This window comes from Myotis lucifugus, unplaced genomic scaffold (genome assembly GCF_000147115.1).
Source record: "Myotis lucifugus unplaced genomic scaffold, Myoluc2.0 scaffold_6044, whole genome shotgun sequence".
Lineage (NCBI taxonomy): Eukaryota > Metazoa > Chordata > Mammalia > Chiroptera > Vespertilionidae > Myotis > Myotis lucifugus.
The window spans coordinates 1-9056 of NW_005877092.1; the positions used below are offsets into that span (position 1 = coordinate 1).

General features: G+C 44.4%; 1 long non-coding RNA gene across 1 annotated transcript; it reads right to left on the reverse strand.

The window, feature by feature from the left end:
* Positions 1 to 602: 602 nt before the first annotated feature.
* LOC111824755 lies at positions 603 to 6775 on the reverse strand. The gene is made up of 3 exons (XR_002827832.1): positions 6716 to 6775; positions 5836 to 5973; positions 603 to 705 (listed from the first exon to the last, which is right to left on the reverse strand). It is a non-coding gene; the product is annotated as an uncharacterized LOC111824755 (long non-coding RNA).
* Positions 6776 to 9056: the final 2281 nt, after the last annotated feature.

The window sequence follows — 9056 nt, forward strand, 5'->3', positions numbered from 1 at the left end:
CAGCTTACAGCTACCTCAAATCTCATTCTTTGAACTAAAGCTGGGTATAAATAAACCAATATACATACACAGAAAAATTAGATGTATGTATGTTTAGCTCCTCTCTGCATCGAGAGGTCTATCTATCACTGTTACACTGAAAAGCCTTAGAAAAGTGGAAGACTGACCAAACTATTACAAAGGTGAATCTTACTGTTTAAGAAAATAAAATGATGAAAACCTGCTTCTTTTTCTTTACAGAGTTCAAAAAAAAGTGTATAAAAAGGAATAGGATAATGAGTCTACAGATTTTTCTATAATTGCTATAATCCTTTTATGATACAGTTATTTAAATGACATAACATGGGGTTTTGGAGACAGACTTGGATTCAAAATTTATTTATTTCTCATCACTAAAAGACCCCGAAGAAGTTACATAACCTCACTGACCCTCAGCTTCTTCATCCATAATAAACAAAGACACGTAAGTAAAGTATCAAGCTCAGCAGGTGCTAGGTTCCCTCTCCTTACATGAGAAGCCATTTCTGAGGTTCCTCTGCCCAGGGCTGTGGACAGCAGGAGGCCGGGATGGGATCCCCTTGCTTATGCTATGGCTTCCTAACTGCTCAGGATAACCTTTTACTCACCTTCTGTCAAAATCTGTTTCAAGAAAGACTGTTTGAAAAAACTCCAAGTCAATTTAGCCTCTGTCCAATTTACAAAAGCCTAAAAGAGAAAACAAACAAAAATATCCCAGGCACTGCAAGTCTAAGAGTACATTAATGCTACAGGAGAGGCAAATTCATGTTGGTCCCTAAATCCCAACTTAGATAGTCCCCACTGCTTTTTCATTTAATGCTAAGCACACAGAGACATCCCACAAATAATGGCAAAGAATTTACATTCCTAAACACGAAGACAAAATCTCCAGGTAGAACAGTCCCCCTGTCCGACACACACCTGTAAGCGGCCTGCCCAGGATTCACGCACAAAGGCCAGACCCACTCCACCTCTCCAAAAGGCTAGCTGTAGCTACAGAAGTTAACGCAAGGAACCTGTCCCATGGGCCCCTCCTCTTGGCCCAAAGCCCACCCATTAGAAGAACGCTACCCAGTAGAAATATAATGCAGGACACATACATAATTTTAAATTTTCTAGCACCATAGTGAACAGTAAAAAAAAAAAGGTTAATTTTATATATAATAAGTTAATTTAAATATATTTAACCCAAAATATCATTTCATCACGTAAAAAAATATTAGAGGCATTTCACATTATTTTTTGTACTAAGTTTGAATCCAGTGTGTATTTTTCACTTAGAGCTCACCTCAATTCCAAATGCTCCATAGCCACACGTGGTGTTTACCACTTAGCACAGGGCAAGTCTAGAGTACCCTTTGAAATCAGGGGTCATTTCCAGTCCTCAAATGTCCTCACCCCTGGTTTCAGAGCCTTTCTTCCAGGCACTGCAAGGGCAGGCCTGACCCTCCCAAACTACACTTCCTCCAGGGCACCACTGGACCTGGAGCAGATGCCAGGGGCAGTTCTAGTTCAGGAGTAAATCTTCCCAGGGAGAAGGAAACTGGGTCTCTCCTTTCCCCAGAACAAAGAGCGCCAGACTCCCTACCACCACCAGGGGGCGCTGTGGGCCACATCATGTTTGGGGCAGTGATCCCGCTGATAGGAGCCTTGGGCAGGACACCTCTCACATTCCCCATGCCAGCTGATCCTCTGGGGGGCTCTCCCCAGCACGACCTGTGCTCTTTACAGGAAACAGTTACAGCTGGCCCACGAGGCTCTTCCGAAGCCTACTTGCTGGTAGATTGTGAATGGGAAGATGGCTGAGTTATTTTTAAAAATTTCTTTAGGAGAGTAAAATCTCTATATGATACCTTGTACTTCAGCATTTCTTTCTCCCAATGCCTTCAATTTAAACAGACCCATGCCCCAGCGAGTGGCTCAGTTCAGGGTACTTGCAGGAGGCAACCAATCGATGCTTCTCCCACATCGATGTTTCTCACCCTCTCGCATCCTTCCTTCCTCTCTCTCTCTAAAAAAATCAATGAGAACATGTCCTTGGATGAGGACTAAAAAAAAAAACAAATAAGTAAATTAACCCACGGTTCAGAAGGAATGGCTACACTGCTTACTATGTCCAAAATGCTCATTAAGAATAAAGAGACAGGAAGTCTGATTAGGTTTCTTCTCAGAGGTGTCTGCTAAGCAATAGAAAAGAAGTGCATTCTTTGGGCTTTTAGCATTCTGTTCAGAATAGATTTGTCACGTGGGACGGTCAAAAGAGGCCTATTTCACAAGAGGTAGGTTGGTACTTCTGAGCTGGTCTACAGGCTGTGAATTTCCCTGCAGTCCCCTGACCAACAAGCCATTCCACTGCCTCACTGCACTGATGGAGAAACTGATGGTGAAACGTGATGGGCAGTACCTCCAGGGAAGGTCTGGCACCAGAACTCTGGGGCTCACTCTGCTTTCATCTGAGTCACTCACCTCTGCCCACCCGTGTGTCAAGGCCCAGATCAAAAGCAGCTTCCTCCATGAAGCCTTCCTCGATGCTCCAAGATGGAATTTACCAGTTCTTCTCTGTGCCTCATTTTGTTAACACCAGATGCGCGCGCATACACACACACACACACACACACACACACACACACACACACACTGTCTGTCTGTCTTGCAGTGCAGTTAGCTGAGTACACATCTTAACTCCCTACCACAACGCAAGTTCTGAAGGCAGGAACCCTATTCAGGGCACCTAGTACAGTGATTAACACAGAATATTGCTAAATACATGCTTGCTGGGTTAAATTCCTCAGCTTTACTTAAATATTAGCAGACCTCCCCTATTAAATCACTCAGAAGTGTGGAGATTATAAAAGATATATATGGGCAGTCATTATTTGAGGATCATAATTTAAGACTTAGTAAGTACCTTTAAAAAGATGGAGTTCTATAAGAATTGGAAAGAAATCTCCCAACTTGGTCAAACTGAGTTTGACCAGTTTCATAGAAGGGAGCCCCCAAGTGCAGAAAGCTGCTCCAGAGAGTCGTTAGGCGTATTGCGAGTGGTAATGTCATCCACTGGATTAAAAATTCATCTTCTTTCTCATCTCTTTAAAAAAAACAACTTGAATACTGAATCCTTTTACCTGGAACTTCCAAACATTTAAGTAAATAACTAACTAATTGGGGCAGTAAGCCATTTCTTTTGCAAAACTACATAGCGTAGAGGTTAACACTGTGGAACTAGACAGAAGTTAGAGAGAAGTGGGTCCTAAACCAGCTGTGTGATTTGGGGTTAGTCACTTAACTTCTCTGAACCTGTTTTCTCCTCTGTAAAACTGAAGCAGTAGAATGTGTTTCACAGGACACTATGAGGATTACAGACAACCATGTGAAGTGCTCAGCACAGTGCCAGGCACATGCAGTTATGACACTTATTATACATCTGGCTCTTTGCCAAAGTGCCAATACGTTCACAGAATTCCTTAAGTCTTCAGAGGGGCCTCACAGCACATGCAGCCCAAAGACCTCACCTTTAACATAGGACTCGAGGTCTGCAGAGTCCTGCAGGCTTCGCCTCTGCAGGTACTGCCTCCCAAGGGCACAGGCAGCCTCTGAGGCCCAGCAATCACCGCCCTGTATGTCTGTATCCCGGCCAGCAGCCAGCAGGGGCTGTGTTGTTTGTCAGCAGGAACAGAGCCACGGTGTGTGACAGGTACACACAACCTTCTCGTGGCCAAGGCTCTGTCCCAGCAGTACGAGCATGGGTACTATAGGGACAGACTGCAGGTAACACCGCTGCGCTCTCATGCCAATGCCACCGCGTCTGCCTTGCGAGGACGTTTCAGTGGAGCTAGCGCTGCTCTCAGGGCAGCAGTGTGATGGTGATGATGGTATCAGCTGTCACTATGGTCACCCAGCGGGGCCAGGCCAGGTTAAACACCTTACATGCCCCATCTCATCTGACTCGCACAACCACGTTAGGAGGGATGGACTCATCGCCATTTGACAGGTAAGGAAATGAAACTTGGAGTTCTGAGCCCATCACAGGGTTAGTTACACACCTGACAGACTCATTACCCTCTCCTGTCTGTATTAATGGTCCAAATACTCCTTCCCAAAATACTGCCAGGGGCAGGGGCTGGCCCAGTGGTTCAGCTGGCCAGGCCGGGACAGGTGGGCCCCAGGGAGCCTCAGGGAGGGACTTTCCTGCATGCTCAGTCCCACTGGGCAGGTGGCAGAATGAGGCACTGTGGTATCCCCAAATTACCAGGTTGATTTAGATTAAAGGTAAGATCTAGTAGATCAGAATGGAGAACTCTTATCTAGCAAATCAGAACATATCTGGCTTTTCTTGAAAAGTTGTAGAGCAAGATTCCCTAAGTTCTGAGACTAAAGTCTCAAATATTTTACAGCTTTTTAAAGTAGCCCAGCCGGTGTGGCTCAATGGCTGAGCATTGACCTATGAACCAGAAGGTCACAGTTCAATTCCCATCAGGGCACATGCTCTGGTTGTGGGCTGATCCTGCAGGAGGCAGCCGATCAATGATTCTCTCTCATCATTGATGTTTCTATCTCTCTTCCCTTCTTCTCTGAAGTCAATAAAATTTTAAAAAATAATAAAGTAATCACAAAAGAGAAGTCCGGTTAAAGCCTTACCTCAACTAAGCGCACCACATCTAGCCAGCCACCAGGCGGGGGAAGAAAGAAGGAGGCCAGCCCGGAACAGAGCGGGACACGAAGCAACTGCGCAGAGGCGGTGCAGTATGGCATCACCCTGCAGCTCCAGGCCACAGGCAGCAGCACCGACCCAGAGTCAGGAAATGAAGGTCAGATGGACCAAGAGTTGAAGAGTTGAGTAGAAAAAGATTATGCTTGGCTCCCACACATTAGCATCCTCAGAGGATGACATGGGAAAGTGGGTCACCTGAGAGAGGCCTGACACTCGCTGAGGGACTACGCAGGGGCTGTCCCTGCTTTCTCAGCACTCTGGAATGTCTGTGCCAGAGGCCAGCTCTGGGGAAAACCAAGCGACAGCAGGACAGAGTGGAACACAGTGGTTATAGCTTGTGGTCTGCTGGGATCCACGCCACTCCAGGCGACTGTCCTCGCTCTGACCTTCACCTTGGGCAGGTGTTTAGTCACTAAGCCTCAGTTCCTCAACCGTAAAATATAAACAACAGTGTCCGCCTCACAGAGTTGTTATACCTAAAGGCATGTAGAGTACTCGGCATAGGACCTAGCACATGGGTTCTCAACTGGGGACAACTTTTGTCTCCGAGGGGACGTTTGGCAGTGTCTGTGGTTGTTATAACTGGGGGGTGGTAACTACTAGCATCTAGTGGGTAAGAACTGAGAATGTGCCTGGCCAGTGTGGCCCAGTGGTTGAGTGTCAATCTATGAACCAGGAGATCACTGTTCCATTCCTGGTCAGGGCACATGCCTAGGTTGCTGGCTCAATTACCAGTAGGGTGTGTGTGTGTGTGTGTGTGTGTGTGCAGGAGGCAGCCAATTGATGATTCTTTCTCATTATTGATGTTTCTATCTCTCTCTCCCCCTCTCCCTTCCTCTCTAAAATCAATAAAAAATAAATTAAATTAAAAATAAATCAAGAATGCAGAGGACAGCTCCTAAACAAAGAATTATCCAGTCCAAAATGTCAATACTGCCAAGATTTAAAATCCCTGGCTGAACACATAGCAAGCACTCAAAAGATATGAGCTACTGAATTACCTTTACTATTCTAATAATAATAAACAATTAAGTTATAGTTTCTTTCCCTCAAGGATAACCAGCATCTGTGATTAAAATGATAAGAGACAAAAATATATTACTTACTCTACTTCTCAAAATACTGGGTAGCAGATCTGTCATTCTGGAGACAGGAAGAGTTTGTTGCTTGGTTGATTTTGGGAAACCCAGTAACTTTTTGAAATAAGTAACATAGCAGAGCACCAGAACTGTAGTATAGAAAACCTGGGGGGAAAAGAAAAGAATGGGCTTAAATTGCACTGTTTTAATATAGTCCTAATTAAGATATGCTATAAATTTGACCTCAAAGGTCAATCAAGAAACAGAACAGTCTTAATTAAGTTCATCTTCTGGTGTATCCACTGAGACCCAGCAGCCGCGGCATCACCGGGGAAAGTGTTCCACGCACTTCACCTGACTGGGCAAGCAGAACACAACTTCCAGACAGACATCCACTAGCGCCAACTGCCACACCAATGTCAGACACGTTCTCGAAGGCTTTGCATTTGGCCAAAAAGCGGCTCTCCCGCCTGACAGCACACTGTGAGGATCCATGTGTCCTGTCTGGGCACATACAGGCACTGGGGAATTTCCATAGACCCCGGAAACCTGTCACATTATGATGACAAGGCAGAACTGAGCTGCTGGGTCTCCCCTCTCTGCCCAGTGCGTGGGCAGGGCAAGAGCTGCTAGAGCAGTGGTTCTCAACCTTGGCTGCACATTAGAATCACCTGGGAATCTTTTTAAAGTCCTGATTTCTGGGCCCCATCCTCCAGAAATTCTGTTTCTTTGTTATGGGGTGAGGCCACAACATTAGTAACAAAGAAAACAGAATTTCCGGAGGATGAGGCCCAGAAATCAGGATTTTAAAAAGATTCCCAGGTGATTCCAATGTGCAGCCGAGGTTGAGAACCACTGTGCTAGAGGATGAGGAGGGAAAGGTGGGATGATAAGAGAGCCCACACACCTGGGACGAAGGATGGCTTTTGGCCAGGAGCAGCAGCCTGGGGTTTATTTGCAGATTGGGGAGGAATATTCAAAGTGGCCCCTTTTGCAAGCTCTCTTCTCTCCTCTTCCCCCTGAAAAGAGCTCAAGAAAAAATGGGGCCTCCAGGCCTCCTTTCAATCTGGAAACACTTGTAAGAAAGGCACAGAGCAAGGACAAAGAGGAGTCTCCAGTTAGCTCCTCTGCTACCCACGCCTGCCCCATCCATGCCTGAGAACACAGCCCACCATCCACTACCCTTTTTTTTCAGTTTTATTGAGAAATAATGGACATACATCACTGTATAAGTCTTACAGCATGATAGTCTGATTTACACATATTGTGAAATAATTACCACAATAGGTTCAGCTAGCATCCACCTTTTCATATAGACACAATAAAAAGAAAAGGAAACAAAATTTCTCCTTGTGATGGGAACTCACAGAATTTACTCTCTTAATAACTTTCCTATCTATCATACAGCAGTGTTAGCTATAGTCATCATGTTGGACATGGCACACCTAGTTCCTATTTATGTGATAACTGGAAGTTTGTACCCTTTGACCACCTTCCAATTCCCCCATCCTTCTTCCTTCATGCTGCAAGCCAGCCTAAGACACAGCAGCACTGCTGTGCGCCACACCCCCTGCTGCCAACATCCTGAGATAAGTACCCTTTTCCAGCTCCCTTCCCCGCCTCGCTTCATCTTCCCACTGAGCAAGCCTGGGGAAACAATAACCACCTATGGCAGGTCTTCATGCAGCGTATCCTAACTACATGATCCCTCCCCTTTATTTCCATTGAGGAAAATTCACGTAACCTAACACTGACTGTTTTAAGCATTTTAAAGCATACAATTCAGTGGCTTTTAGTACATTCACAGCGTTGTATAACCACCATCACTATCTAACTCCAAAAGGAAACTCTGTGCCCATTAAGCACTCACTCTCCATTCCCCCCAGCCCCTGGCAACCACTAATCTCTTTGCCTCTGGACTTTATTCTGGGTAATATATTAATGGAATCACACAGTAGGTGGCCTTCTGTGTCTGGCTTCTTCTGCTTAGGATAACGTTTTGAGAGTTCACCGTGTGTTTTATTTTTATGGCTGGACAATATTTTATTGTATGGATACACCACATTTTGTTTACCCATTCATCAGTTGGGCATTTTGGGTGCTTCCGCCTTACAGCTATTGGGAATAGTGTTGCTATGAACATCCGTGTACTAGTTGTTTGTACACCTGTTTTTAATTCTTTGGGGTATAAACCTAGAAATGGAATTGAGGGGTCTTTTGGTAGTTCTACATTTAACTTTTTAAAAACATATATTTTTATTGATTTCAGAGCAGAAGGGAGAGGGTGAGATAGAAACATCAATTATGAGAAAGTATCATTGATCAGCTGTCTCCTGCATAACCCACACTAGGGATTGAGCCCCCACCCCAGGCATGTGCCCTGACCGGGAATCGAACCACGACCTCCTGGTTTATAGGTCGACATTCAACCATTGAGCCGTGCAGGCCAAGCTACATTAGACTTTTTGAGGCATTGCCAAACTGCTTTACACAGCGGCTGCCCCATTTCACTTTACCACCAGCAACTTATGGGGGGTTCCGATTTCTTCATATCCCCACCAACACTTGTTATTTTCTGTATTCTTTTGATAATAGCCATCCTAATGGGTGTAAAGTGGCATCGCATTGTGGTTTTGATTTACATTTGCCTAATGACTAATGATGTTGTGTATTGTCTCATGGGCTTTTTGGCCATTTATTTGTCTATCTTCTTTGGTGAAATGGCTATTCAAGTCCTTTACCCACTTTCGGTGGTTTGTCTATTTGTTGTTGAGCTATAAGAATTCTTTATAGACGGAGGAGCAGTGTACCAGAGGGAAACTCAACATTCTCCTGAATTCCGGGCGGGCCAATAAGAAGAGTAGAAGATCTGAAGCACCTGCATTACTGCACATTTTTATTTTTATTTTTTTAAATTACTTTTTCTCCTTTTAACTAAGAAAACATTTTTTTTCTGTTTTTCTTTTTTCTTTTTCTCCATCACCTGATTTTGCCCTTTCAGCTACTACATTTTTATTTTTAACTAGTATTTTTACCGCTACCATTTTACCATTCTTTTAAGTGTCATTTTATTTTGTCTTTATTTTATTTTGGGACTAATGTTCTCCATTCTATTTTCATCGTTCCTTTAGCAACATTGTTCTCTACCTCAATTTGCCTCTGTGCTAAACAATCTTCCCCACTTTTTCCCTTTTGCTGTCCTGTTTCTCTTACCCTACTCCAGCTTTTGATTTTCCCTATTCTTTTAA